This window comes from Lagenorhynchus albirostris, chromosome 1 (genome assembly GCF_949774975.1).
Source record: "Lagenorhynchus albirostris chromosome 1, mLagAlb1.1, whole genome shotgun sequence".
Classification (NCBI taxonomy): domain Eukaryota; kingdom Metazoa; phylum Chordata; class Mammalia; order Artiodactyla; family Delphinidae; genus Lagenorhynchus; species Lagenorhynchus albirostris.
In genome coordinates, this window is record NC_083095.1 from 151,242,266 (window position 1) to 151,256,883 (window position 14,618).

At 51.2% G+C, this 14,618-nt stretch overlaps 1 protein-coding gene across 2 annotated transcripts in view; it reads right to left on the reverse strand.

Moving 5' to 3' along the window:
• Positions 1–12,253, reverse strand: part of KLHL25 (kelch like family member 25) — a 51,628-nt gene extending 39,375 nt beyond the window's left edge. The window contains exon 1 of one of the 2 annotated variants that reach the window (XR_009541834.1): positions 12,116–12,236. The gene's annotated coding sequence lies outside the window, so the exon portion shown is untranslated. Of the gene's footprint in view, positions 1–12,115 lie in introns of both variants that reach the window. The other variant, XM_060156098.1, reaches the window with a different exon arrangement.
• Between the last annotated feature and the right edge of the window lie 2,365 nt (positions 12,254–14,618).

The following is a 14,618-nucleotide window of genomic DNA, read 5'->3' on the forward strand; positions in this document are numbered from 1 at the left end:
GGGGGGCGGGGTCGTGCCACACAGCATGTGGGATCTTAGTTCCCTAGCCAGGGGTCGAACCTGTGCCCCGTGCAGTGCTGAGTCCTAACCACTGGACCACCAGGGAAGTCCTGGAGTCACTTTTTTTCGAACCTGGCTGTGAACGAGCTTTTGCATCAGGCCCTGTACGTGCCTTCTTTCATTTCATCCTTACGGCACCTCTTTGAGGCGTCACGGTCCCTATTGTACAGGTGGGCAAACTGAGGCTCAGAGAAGGTAAGAAACGCGCACACATCCTCAGTGTTCAAAGCTGTTTTGCTCCAAAGTCCCTGCTCGAAAGGTATAACATGGGCTGTTTAGAAAGAACCACCTTCCTGGCTGCAAACGCCGTGTGTGCCTGAACAGGAGATGCTGTTTTTAATGAAAAACACTTGATTTCCCAAGTGCCTCGCTGCCACTTAGCAAACCTGAGTCTGCCTTCCTGGGCCTCAGGAAAGGAGGAAGGGTGTGGAAGTGTGCCTCCCCGCCTGCCAGGCCCCGTGCCACCCTGAAGAGTTCGCACTACGTCCAACGGCTCGTAACTTGAGGACACAGACCAGGCCTGCATTACAAGCGCTCTCTCAGGCGCCTGCCTTCCTCCCTGCCTGGGGAACAGGGACGTCCGTCTGGTACCTCCCTGCTTGCTGGCACTGCCACCTCTATACTGCAAGGCCTGTGCTGGGTATTCAAATGCTCAGTGCCTCGGTTTCCACATTTGTAAAATGGACGTGAAAATAATCACACCAACCTCGCAGGATTGCCAAGGGACTAAAAGGGGAAAACAGATGAACAGAGCTGGGTTCAGGGCCCACACCCAAGCCCCAGCTTGCAAGGGCTTTGCCTAGCACACCTGTTCTCAAATGGTTTGGTCTCAGGATCTTTTTACAATTTGAAAATGATTGAGGACCCTAAGGGGCTTCTGTTACGTGGTTTAACCTATTGAAATTTATCACAGACAAAATTAAAACTGAGACAAAATTGAAATGTATACTAGTTACCTGAAGAACAATAATAAACTCATTATATGTTAGCATAAGTAACAGTAGTTTTTCATAAATCTAGTTTCAAAAAAAAAATTTATTTTATTGAGAATAGTGGCCAGACTCTCTAACTGCTTCTGTATTCAATTTGTTGTAAAATGTCGTTTTTTTTTTAATTGAAGTATAGCTGATTTACAATATTGTGTTAGTTTCAGGTGTACAGCAAAGTGATTGTTATATATATACTTTTAGATTACTTTCCATCATAGGTCATTACAAGATCCTGAATACAGTTCCCAGTGCTATACAGTAAATCCTTAATGCTTACCTATTTTATATATAGTAGTGTGTAAGTGTTAATCCCATACTCCTAAACATTATAAAATGTTTTCATTGTGAAGACTAGAAGAAAATCCAGCCTCATACAGACAGGGAGTTGGAAAAGGGAACAGATTTTAAGAGCCTTTACAGATCATTTTGGATATTCCTCTTTGACAAAACACTAAGACTTGTCAAGCACTAGTTTCTTAAAGATTAGCTGCAGTGTGGGTCCTGAGCCCATGTGGTGCCCTTGTGTACTCCATGACCTGCCCGTCTCCTGGTCTGTCTTGCACTCTGGCTCACTTACACATGCATGATTTAGTAACTTCATGCAATGGTCATCTGGAAAACATTGGGTCACCAGGTTATGCACTTGGAGGGAATGGGTGAAAAAGGCAAATAATATCTGGGTGTTACTATGAAAACAGTTTTGACCCCCGTGGACCGCGAAAAAATCCCAGGGACCGTCCTGGACCACACTGTGAGAACAGTGGGTCAGCAAAACTTCCTCATCCTCCACACATTAACCATGTTTTTTTTAAAAGTACTCGAAAAAGAAACTGCCATGGAAAGTGAAGGGCAGTGAGAGTGGAATCACCTGCCTGGAGGGTCTCGGCCCCTCCCCAGCTTGCATGGACGTGTGGGCACAGGAGCTGGCGCCCTCTGATCCCCGCTGGCCGGCCTCCCCTCGAAGAACCCAGCCTGCTCTGCGCCTCCCTCCATCACCAGATGCTTTCTTCTCGCCACAGGACCCCTCATTTTCCCCCAAATAACAGACCTTGGTGGTTTGCAGAGGGCGCCTGAAACGGCAAACTACAGGGGGCACGCATGGGCTGCTGCCCTTGGGCTTTGCAGTTGATGATTCTTGGTCTCTTGAAATTACATATGTAACGTGTATTTATAGCCAAATACATGGGTGCCCAGAAACTGCAACTCATTCATACATACATTTTTAGCATATCGTTCGGCCACCAAGTTCCATTAAATCCTCCTTCCTGGGTCCCTTGTGTGGCTAGTCCTGCGTCGGAAACAAGGTGAGGACTTCACAGCTGCGGAATGGGCTATGAACAGGCCCTGTCCCCAGTCTCTCCCACTCCAGGCAATCCGGTCATCACTTTTGACCACCATTCTCTCCTGCTCAAAAGCTTCAAGGAGGCTTGGACATCCAAGCCTTGTGCAATCTGGTCCGCAGCCCCTCTCCCCCACCACTCGCTGGGGCACATGCCGGACTTTCCAGCTCTCCCATCCCCACTCCCTCTCTCCATAAGCCCTCTCTTTTCACGCTCACACCCTCCCCTGGACTTGACATCTGTCTGGCATGTACAGGGCCTCATACATAGTAGATACTGAAAAAATTAACCTGACAAGGAATTTCTGAGCACCTACCATGTGCTGGGTCCTGTGCTATGCACCAGGAACATGGCAGAGAGTAAAGAGAACATTTTTGTCTTGTCTCCTACAATTAACATTCTAATACCCATTGGCCCTTTGCTGCGGTGCTGTGAGGGTTCTTCTCTAGTCCAGCATTATTTATTCCTTCAGGGCATTGGGTACTCTGCCTTTATTTTTATTTTCAACTCATCGAGGACACTATTCTGTGTCATCTTTGCTGCCTGGAATACATTAGATCGATAATATTGCTGAATGGGAAGTAGATTAACCACAAATACCCACTGGAATAAGAATCAAAAAGATCCACATGAGAGGTCCTCAGTGTCTGCTGTGTTAACCTGCAATATGATTGGTATGTTTCATATTTAAGTATTTTAAATGCTGGATGGGAAAGAGCAACCCTCATCCCTGTCCTACACGGTATTCTGCATATCACAGTAATCAAACTGGAGATGCTGGCCTCGAGCACCCTGAGGGGGTGGTTAGGCACTAAGGTCCTGGTCTCAAATCCCAGCACTGCTGTTTCTACCTGTATGACTGGCCCAAGGTACTTATATTCTCTGAGCCTCAGTTTTACTCATCTGGAAAATGGGGCGGGTGGAATAAGTGTCAATGTGCTATCCTGAGAATTAAATGAGAAGGTCCATGTAAAGAGCCCAGGACAGTGGGACACACAAAATTCACTCTATTCATGAGACCTGCTGTTATCAATACTGTTGCTGTTGTAGCCCCTGTTGGCACAAGCTCTTGGCAGAAAAATTCAAGGATGGCACCCTGATCTCCACCCCTGGTCTTACTCCTGTGACCATGTTACCTACATAGCACAGGGATTTGCAGATATAATTAATGATGTTACTAACTAATCAGGTGGCCTTAAAATAGGGAGATGCTCTGAGTGGGCCTGACTTAATCACATGAGCTCTTTAAAGCAGAGTTTTCTTCAGCTGATTGCAGAAGTTGATATCAGAGATCTGAAGCAGGAAAGGATCTGACACTCCACTGCTGCTTAGAGATGGGGTATCTGGCATGGAATGCAGCAGCCTGTAGGAGCCAAGATCAGCACCTAGCTGCCAGCCAGGGAGGAGAGAGGGACCTCAGTCCTACAACCACGAAGAACCTGATTCTCCCAACAACCTGAATGAGTCTGGAAGCAGATTCTCCCCCAGAGCCTCAGGATAAGAGTCCAGTCCAGCTGGTACTTGACCTTGGACTTGTGACAGCCTAGGCAGAGAACCCAGTTGAGCCAGCCCAGGTTTCTGACCTACAGAACTGTGAGCTAATAAATAGGTATTGTTTAAGCCACTAAGTTAGTGGTGATCCGTTAGGCCACAACAGAAGCTAACGTAAGCCCTGCTTGGCCTCTGGCCATAAGGCATATAAATTAAAAACATAGCAGGTGCTTGTCCAAAGGGTTCAGGGATGGCACTTTCTGCATCCTTAATGCTGCATGGGTGATGCTCTAGGGCGGGGTCTGTCTGATCCATCTCTACCTCTAGCACTTAGCAGTGTGGCTATCACACCGTAGGGTCTCAATAATTTCATTTAACAAAATTTCAGCTTCCTGAGCAGTCCGGAACAGAATGGCTTACAGCTCCCCAGATTGGCTTCATAATCTCATGACCAGCCAATCATAACGTGTTCAGGTGCACTAACCTGGACAAATCCCAGCAAAGTCCTCTTTTCTGCCTAGAGGAAAACTATATAGACACTGCAAGCAGTTCACAGGAAGCCACCCAGCACCCAGGGTAGGGATGTGTCCACGTGCAAATGAGTCTTGCTTTACACACCCACCGACACCACCATTGTCCCTGCCTTGGCCTGTGGCAGCCTCCCAGGGATCAGCTGGCCAGCCAAACCCTGACATTTTGCTTGTAATTGTACCTTCCTGTAAAAAAGTCCTAGTTGGAGCAGTAAAAATAGCAGCTGCAACTTCCTGCAACACGGACAGACCAGTCGATCCTGGTGCCTGAAACAAAACCTGGCGACTCGACCTCACTCTGACTCCACAAACCCCTGCAGGCTGGGCTGGGGGTGGCAGTGGGGTGGGACCCAGTCTGCCCCTGCCCTCACGGACTGCCCTCGAGCCAGCTCCTGAGTGAGATGCTCCCCTCACTCCCTTCATGAAAAACCCAGCCCTCGGAACCATGGGATGCCTAACAAATGCAAAGATGTGCAAGGTCTCAGCCTTCTCTCCTCCCGCCCACTGGCTGCAGAGGTACAAAGGCAGGATGCCTCCCGACCAAAGCCCTCTGTCCACCTGCTTGTTCGTTCGCTGCTATCACCGCCCCCCGCCCCGTGTCTGTCCACCTTCCTGTCTGTGGCCTAGTCCCCCCCAGCTCCCCACAGCTGTCCCAACCAGGTCAGGCTGGTGGGGATAACAGAAGCCTCCACCAGGGCTTAGGTCCCAGGCGGCAGCAGGGCAATCGCAGCCAAGTCTGGATGCTGCTCCCCAAGGTGTGGACCCGCTGTGTTAGAGCCCACTTGGGGAAGGACAGGAGAGCCTAGCTATATATACCCCAGGCACCTGAATCCCAGCAGTGATGAATTCCTCCGGGGCCCAGCCCGCTCCCTGGCTCCTGCATCATGGGGCCTGAGGCCGCCCAGGGACCACATGGGCCTGGTTTTCCTTGGCCCTGATCCCACCTTTCCTTTATCAATCCCCACAGCTTCCCCTCCTTCTGTCTCCAAATCAAGTACAAGGGCCCTTTTGTCAATCTTTTGCTTATCTTAAAGCCTCCTGTTACAAGAAAACAGACAAGGACCCCCAAAGTAACAAACATGGAAATACACAAAGTTCTAGGAGCCCCAGCCTTTGGTCTCTACCAACAGATAAATGGGGGATCAAGTCTGTGGTGACCAGTGCCCCTTTCTGAGCCTGTCCCTAGACCAGCTAGAGAACCAGCTAGAGAACTTTCTCTGCCCTCCTGGCTCATTTATTTGACTCGGCTGGGTGAGGCCCTCCCCATCTCAGGGATGCAAGGCAGACGTCCCACCTAAAGCCAGCCCAGTCCCTCCCCTGGACACACTGGCTGTTTAGAAACACTCACATCCATTCAAATGTTCCAGGCTCCAGACATCTGCCTTTCACTAGTAAAACCCATGATGTCTGCAGAGCTTTTCAGCATAAAATGAACTTTCAGGAATGTTTTCCCATGCCCAAAACGCAGCAGCCTGGCAGGGGGCAGGGCGGGGATTAAAAGGACCTCATTTCACAGATGAGTACACAGGGCAAAGGCTTCACTGAGTCCCCAGCCGCGGTCAGACCAGCGAGAGGCAGCACTCGCTAAACCTTGATCCTCTGGGAAAAACAACGATGGACTACAATAAAAAGAGAAAGCCTGAATAAACTGGATCACTTTTTTTTTTTTTAAGGAATAATAAGATCCTTTTCCCCCATCACAGTAGCTAAAAGGGAAAATGTGGATAATAACAAGCGTGGTGAGGACGTGGGGAAGTGGGCTCCCAGACACCATCAATGGGAGAGAAAACTGGCTTATTAGTCTTCGCAAACGGCACTTGGTTTTGACAATGAAAATTTAAAGACCAGAAAGACGTATGATCAAGGATGTGCATGACTTCATGGATTGTATAGGGGGGAAGAAAAATCAGACACAACCAAAACGTCTCCTGTTAGGAGACTGTGAGCTGAAAGATGGTGGTCTGGCCGCACCATGGAATACTACTCTGCTGTGAAAAGAGAAAGAGATTCACCACACAGTAAGTGATAGACACTGTGGAGTACTGAGTGTGATCCAAATTACATAAGCACAAAATCTGTATATGAAAAGGGGGACAAGAACAGTATGCCCCAAACTGCTGACAGATACCAAGGATGGGGCCACTTTCATACCATGCTCCGTTTCTTATATTGTTTGTTTATAAAGGGAACCTACTGATGTATGATTGAAATTAAAGACAATAAAACAACTTAAAAGGAACATGTTTTCCTTAGGCTCCCTACGCATCAGAAGATTCCAGGATGGAATGGCTACAGCCTATCTCTGGGTCTCGTCTCAACCCCCTCCCCAGCCCACAATGTTCCCAGCCTGTGCACTTGCTGGGCACCCCCTTCCTCAGATCTTCCCACAGCTGCCTCTTGCCGTGTTGGAGGTCTCGGCTCAAATGTCACCAGCCCAGAGCCCCTTCGTCTAAGCAGATGCCCCACCTTGATCCTTTTCCTCACACCTCCCCGTCCGCTTTCTGCAGCCCAACCGCAGCTCTATTTATTTTATCCATCTGTGGTCTGCCTCCCCCAGTTGAATGGGGGCCCCAGGATGGTGGGGACCTTGCCTTGTTCTCTGCTGCATCGCAGATCCTGGCAGAAAAACAGATGGCAAAAAACATTCGTTGGGCACATTAGGAATTGAGACACAAACGACAGTCCATTTCCTCACGTGTCCAATGGCTCTGGCCACGCCACTCACAGCCTAGCGCTGACCCATAACCACCTGACTACTTGTCTGTCTCCCAGGCCAGAGGCCGAGCTTGCAAGTACAGACCCTCTTTGAACCTGACTTTCCCTTCCCAGTTTCTTGTCCAGGGTGAGCCATTCAGAAGATGCTGAATAAATGTCTGTTGCCTGAATGGAGCTGTACGTCTCGCTCCCTCGGATTTCCAAAGCCGCAAATAATACAGGTGCTCACGGGTTAAGGGACTTGCTGCCCAGGGTCTCGCAAGCCCAGCTGGGATGCAGCAGAACTTGAACTCTGGATGCAGGATGCAATCGCCATGGCTTTCTAGAAAAAGAGCTCCTCCGTCTCTTGGCCCTCACTCCTGACCAGACAGATCTGACCTGGCCAACTGCAAATCTGGCAGGCAGCTCATCCTGGGGTTTGAATGAGCCAAGCCTTTCTTATCTTAATTAGGAAATTAATTCCTTTCAGCCTAGATTGATCTGTGGTCAGCCTCTCCCTGGGGGCCCAACAGGAGCAGGCAGAAAATAAGCAAGTCTGAGTTTGAGTTTTCATCCTATTCCCACATCCTACTCTGACGGGAGGGCGGCTGACAGTCCAAGGTGACTTCCTGGCAGACGGAGGTGGGTGGGGAGCGACAAAGGGGTCCTCCCTTTGGCAGCCGCCGACACAGTTCTCCCACCGCCCTGCTCAGCCCCTGCCTACCGCCTCCTCGCAGGAGGAGCCATCAGACTGGTCTTGCAGGCGCCTCCTTGGCAAAGTGCTGCGTGCAGAAGGCAGGGAGCCTGGCGTCCTCCTCTGTCTCCCTGGGCTCCCTCAAGATCCCTCTTGCCCCCTAGGAAGTCTTTGTCCGTCTCTCCTTTCAGAGGTGGCCCTAGGCTCTATGCCCAGGGGACACTCCGCTGGCGAGGTCTCACCCCATCTGTTCCAGGCTGGGTGGGGGGTGTCAATTTAAGTGCTCCCACACCTGCTGCCCTTCACACCTGGGCCCCAAACTCCAAGGCAGTGGACAGAGGCAGGGGAGTTACTGGGAAAGTCTGACTCAGTTTCCACTCACCAAGAAAGGAAAGAAAATGGGGCGCCTGCCTACTACACCACTTTCATTCTACAGGTGGAAAAATGAGGGCCCAGAGACGGAAGGTGACCTGGCCAAAGGCCAACAGCACCCATCAGAGGCGGAGCTGGAGCTAGGACGCCAGATTCCTGCCTTCTAATTCAGCCCCTCTGCACTCTACCGGCCACCTCTCCCTCTTCCTGCCCAAGAGAGCTATGCAAGTAACTCAAGCCTTATAAAACTACTTAATACCAGAGGACACAAGACCTTTTGAGATTTTACAGCAAGACATTTAGTAGAAGCATTGTACCGAAGAACATCCACCCATTTTACAGAAGAGCAAATCGAGGCCCATGGAGGTAAGGGGACCTACAGGAAGTCGTACAGCAGGTAGGGGCAGAGCAGGGCTCCCAGACCCCCACTTAAGTGCTCTTTCTGCTGACACGGTCCAGGTGTGAGGGTTCCATCTGTGGGATAGCTGGTGAAGAGGTGCAGCTGGCCTTGGGCCTCAGTCACGCTGAAACCAGGTGGGGCCCAGAGAGCGTCATCTAAACTCTGTCCCAGAGGTGCAGGAGACCATCGTTGGGGGAGGGAATGGCTTGGGAGATTTTTATGTATTTGCAGAAAATACAGTGAAATTTCTCAACTAAGCTGGATTTCTGAGACCACAGAGCTGGCACTTTTAAAAACAGGTTAGTGAGCCACACACGCCTACCATTTTTCATCCAAAAGGTCACTGACAGGGCTGGGAAGGAAAGGTTTAGCAGTAAGAAAGAACAGCGTCTACTGGCACCAGAGGGAGGGGGCAGGGTGGGTGCAGGTGGCTGGGACCCCAGGAGAGGGCTGACCACAGACACATAAGCAACATCTGAACCCGAGTCCAGTTCAAAGAGCCCATGCTCTTCCCCCCATCCCCCAACCTGGTGCTGAAGAGACTTAATAACAGGGAACCCTCCCATCCCTGAGCCCTCTCTCTGCCCTCCATCCCACAATCCCCCCTCCATGCTCCTAACAGCTAAGGGAACTGGAGTAAGTCCGGCAAGGTGAGTGCCTGAAGGTGACAGGTATCAGCTTTAGCTACATATTAGATTGGGGTGGGAGCAGTGCTGATCAGGGGCCAGATGGTCTAGGAAAGGGGGTGGAACCTACAGGGTACGCTGGGCTGACTTCCATCACCTGGGGACAGACCCAGATTCCTAAGGGAAAAGGCCTGCTGGGATGCTGTGAGTAAAAGCTGTGGATGCATACACTCTCCCCACACCCCCCCCCCAGCTGTCCCAACTAAGTGTTTTCTGGCTGGGAAAATGCTTCAACAGCCCTGGTTGCCTAAGGCAATTCAATTATGAAATTTACCACATCAGATGAAAAGGAGCATCTCAATCAGCCAATTCATAAAAGGAGCATCTCAATCAGCCAATTCATTTGTGTCTGGCCACTCTGTTTTCTTGTACCAGCTCTGCTAGCGCCCTCCGTTTTCAGGCCACACCCACACTGAGGGCTGGTACCGTGGCACTAAGGGCTCAGGCGATGGGTTGGTGTTTGGGGCTGGTGGGTGGGGTCTCCCATGATCCCCTGAGCAGATCTGCTGTATCCAGAAGCCACCCATCTTCCTGGGGGACTCCTGGGCCAGACCACCACAGTCCCAGGTGAACCTTTCCATCACCTCCCACCTGCATGCTCTCTGCCCTCAACCTGCACCTGCCTGGAGGCTGGCAATGAAGTGGCCTCTGGGAGAAGTGTGAGTGGGTGGGGGGAGGTGGTAGCCCACCACATGCCTTTCTCATCTTTACTTAATCAAGGCATCATCTCTCCAGGAAGCCTTCACCACCCGCGCACCTCCTGTGTCCCCTCAGCTCCTCTTGCTGCCTTTGTTACTGGGGTACTGTGCACACCTTGATGTGTCAGGGCCTCTAAGCCACACGCATGCCAGCACACCTGGTCCAGGAGCTCCCCGAAGGCAGGGTCCCAATCAAGCCCCTTCAAACCATGAATCAATTAATCGGTTAACGAATGAATGAACAAACCACCACTCCCTTTGACCAACCCCCCCCAACCGTGCATCACGGTAATAGATGGGAAGAACCAAGCCTGCTTTCGCTGCAGACCAGGAAGTCCAAGGCCCGGGTAATCGTCCTCTTTCTTCCTGCTCTCCTCTTCCACACTGAGCGCCCACAGGTTTAAGATGCTATTAAGGGGCATCCGGCTGCAGAAGCCACCTCTGAGGTGGAGTGTGCCAGTCGCCCGCGGCTCCTCTCTCTGCACCACATACATAAATCCGGCTGCAGCCTGAGCCCCGGGAGGAAGGTCTCTACCATTTCTCTCTACCTTCCTTTGAGTAACCTGCATGGAGTCACTTCCTGACAAAGGGAATGGCTCGAGACGGAGATAGCTGCCGGGCACAGAAGACTGATTCCGTCATCCTCCAAAGGCACGGCTTGGGGACTCAAGGACCCCGTGTTAGAAGGACACCAAACCTGCCCCCAGTGAGGTGGACCTTGGGTCCTACTCCTCCCCAGTCCCCAAATGCAAGCCTTCACCAACACCCCCTTAGCAATACTAACAGCACACCTGGGCTCAAAGAGCATCGGTCCCACCTGTGAATGGGCAGACTGAGGCTCAGGGTCCCAAAGGGCCTGAACCAAGTCAGAGTCACCAGAGTCTGGCCTGTGATCAGACTGTGGGGTTCCTGCCTCCTCTCCCCCTGGCAACTTCCCTCCCTCAGTCACGCCGCCAGAACCAGAGTGAAACTAAAAGGCCCAAACACCTGGCCTTCTCTGCCCTGACTCACCAGGGAGGGCCAAAGCTCAGGGAGCCTTCCCCCTGCCCAAAGCAACCCAGCAGGACCAAGAGTGGCTGCGTTAAACCTGCGGGGAACCTGGGTCAGCCCCCACCCCACCCCCTTTGTTAAGATCTCTATAAAGATTTCTCTGCTCAAAGACAGTGGAAATGAACTTTGGGCTCTTTGAAGCACCAGCACAAAAATGTCTGGTGCCCCTGGGGTCACAGAGTCCCAACCAGAAAGCTTCTCAAGCAACCACGACGGAGAAAAAGAGTAGGGGGCGTGCCCAAGTGCTGCGGGGTCCCGAAGCCAGGGCAAGATGGGGTGAACAGGACAGCCAGGGCCAGAGAAGGCTTGCTCTGGACCTGCTAGGGTGGCGGCCACCCTGGGGGGCAGGTGGGCAGGGCTTAGGACGGGTGACCATTCCTCTGCTGCTCCACAGCTCTCTAAACAGAGACAAGGGGCCCTGTCAGGTGGGACGTAAACGGCCGGGGCACAGGAGACTCCGGGCCGGGCTCGCGTGGACGACCTTTCCCTTGGTTAAAACCCTCGGCCCTCGCTCTGCACGAGGCAGGCAGCCATCTGGCCCTCGGCGTCAAGTGCGCGGGGACTTCGCCCGGCCCGCGGCGCAAAGCCGGACTGCTCACATCCTCAAAAACAGGCAGCCTCCACTTTCCAGGATCGATAGTAATTTTTTAAAAAGAGAGTCTGCGGACTCAATGAATCAAGCACTCCCAGGGGAAAGAGTTGCAGCTCCCGCGCGCAAAATACATTTGCAAAACAATTCATTCTCTCGCTCAGAGCTTTCAGCAAATACCCTCGCCGGGTTCCCCGGCACTCGCGAGGAGGGAGGAACGGGGTTGGGGAGGAGACGGCTCTCTACAGACCTCCACTCCCCACCATTGTCCCCGACTCCAGCCTTCCGAGACCCCGAGGTGGCCGAGGCGGTTCCAGACACTCGAGCCCCGCTGTGCTGCTCGCGGGGCACGCGGTCCCGCGAGGCTCACTCTGCCGGGGGCTCCCACGGCGGGGCGCGCAGGACCCGGCGCTCCCGATCCCGGCCCGGGGTGAGGGGTGGTGACAAGTGCCAAAGCCGGCGGCCGGGCGCGCGGCTAGACCGGCCCGAGGACGGCGCCCCCAACCCAGCCCGGGTACTCACCACTCGGGGCGTCGCCACCCGCCGCGCTCAGAGGCCCCTAGCCGCCCGCGCGAGGCTCCGCAGCCCTCGCCGCCGCTGCTCCCCTCCCCCAGCTCGCAAAAGCCGCTGAGCGCGTTGCTACTGAGGTACAGCCGGGGCGCCGCCAACAAACTAGTTTCTCCGGCCTTCCCGCCCCGCCTCCCGGCCCGAAGCCAATCAGAGGCGGCGCCTCTGTGACGGATGGGCATCCGAACCCGTAGTTAAGCCAGCAAGAGGAGAAAGGGGTGGGCGCTGGGCTTCCCCAGCACCGCGAGTGGAGGGGGCAGGGAGAGAAAAAGGACTTCAACCAGATTCTTAAAGGGGCAGGCCCCTTCCCGCCCCAGCGGCCGAAGTTTGCGAACAAAACCCGACTGTGTTCCAGAGTTTTCCGAAGGAGGGAGCTCTGTAGATTGCAAATGCATCTTCTGTACCTGGTCTGCGGAGACACACCTTTCACCTAGTTGTGAAAGTGTTAAGGAAACCGTTTCTTTTTATTTGGAGCTCGTTTCAGTGTTTGGGATTTTCTTCAGCCACTGAACCCCATCTGTGCTTGGAATATGTATTTAGCTCTCCTACCAGTGTCATTTCTCACTAAGTTCCTTTGTAGGCCGACCTTCAAATATTCATTCATTCATTCATCCATTCATTAATTCACTCCACAAACATTTGCTGGATGCCTGAGCGATGGGCTAGTCTCAGAGTGGGGAAAATTATCTATAATTTCTCCTTCTTGCTTTCTGAGTTTGCATCTCATTCCACCACTTCAGGTTGCTGTATATCTAACTTCATCTATAACGTGGCAGGTAAAAAGTGCTCATCGGATTATCTGAGGGATTAAAGGAGACAAACTCCTATGACAAAGTAAGTGTGCAACAAAATGTCCTTTCTTTCCTCCCTCCCGCTGAAAATGGATAATTCAGGTAGGATACAAAAAGGATGCAAAAAGCCCTGGTAAAGTACAGAAAATGATAAGTGTTGTAAGAGCCAAGCATGGGGCGGGGAGAATTCCCAGGAAGCACAGTTCACACTGATGGGAGGTGCAAGGAAGGTTATTGGGGAGGTGATTCGACTGCCCAAAAGATTTGGATGAGGTGTAGGATTTTGACTGGTGGAAACTGGAAAGGAGAGCCCATGGGTAGGAAGCTGTTTAGATTGGACAGAAGAGATTCCAGGCTTAAAAGTCTGTAAGATGACAGGGAAGACACTAGGCATTTTGGGGAGAAACAGCATGGTACAGAGGAAAGGGTTTGAATCCCAGCTCTACCCTCAAGAGCTGTTTAGGACTGGAGGCAGAGTGCTCAGGCTCTTTGGGTGTTGGATTCTTACTGGTGAAAGGAAGATTCTAGAACGTATTTTGCAGGGTTATTGTAAAGATTAGATAAGAGCACGCATGTAATGGACCTGGTACCTAATAATTGCTCAATATAGATTTGTGTCTCCATTTGGCCTAGATCTGGAGATGGGTAAGACACGAAGGTTCTGTTAGTCAAGAGCAGTCTTGGTCAGAGGTAAGAAGCTAGCCAAGTGTGCTGCTAAGGTGCCTTCCAAGGGGAAAAGGAGGCATCAAAATAATTGGTCCATTAAAGAAATGACATAGATCACATTTGTAATTTTAGCCTCCTGCCAATTTTCTAGAGCTTGAGTATTTATATAATTGTTAGTTGGATGAAGCTCCACATACCAAATTGATTCTTAGCAAGTTCATAACCATTGCTTATTATTCCATTGAGACTCTCTGTGAAATTATAAGTGCCAACCATCTAAAATCTGGTCCACATTATCATTTTTTCCCCTCCTCAACTCCAAGCTTAAATTAGGTACTGGAATAAATTAAAATTAAATGTAGGCAAGGGAACAAAATCAGACCAAGAACACTTGTTGAGTCATTGAATTTAGATATGATTTGAAAGGAATGGAGAGGACGGAGCTTGCGTTGCCATCTGTCTCAGTTCTCGCTGTAAACCCTGGAGCACAACCACCATCATAGCCCCTACCAGCCAATGCTGTAATGACCCATGGACCTGTTAGCCCTCCCCACCACACGGGGAGTCCTGGGAGGGCACAGACCATGACAAGCTGTGTAGGCAACTTGGTTCCTCACACAAGTTGTGCACACAGTTTTGAAAACCTATGAATAAATCTCAGCTCAGTTAGAATCAGATTTTGCAACATTATGACAGAGAACCTAAAATAACTGTGAATTTTAAAAAGACAGAAGTTTGTTTCTTGCTCATGAAAAATAAATCTAAAGTTAAGTAATCTGTGACTAGTTGGCAGCTCCACAGTTTTAAAGAGCATGGGCTCCTGTACTTCCATTCTGCCATCCTTAATGCTTGGTTTCCATTTGCTGATGCCTCATGATTCAAGATGGCTGTTGGAGCTCCAACTATAACATCTATCTTTCATACAGCAGGAAGGAATAAGAGTAGAAGAGCAGATGTGTGCCTCCCAACCGTGTTAGCTCCATTGAAGCAAGCTGCAAAAG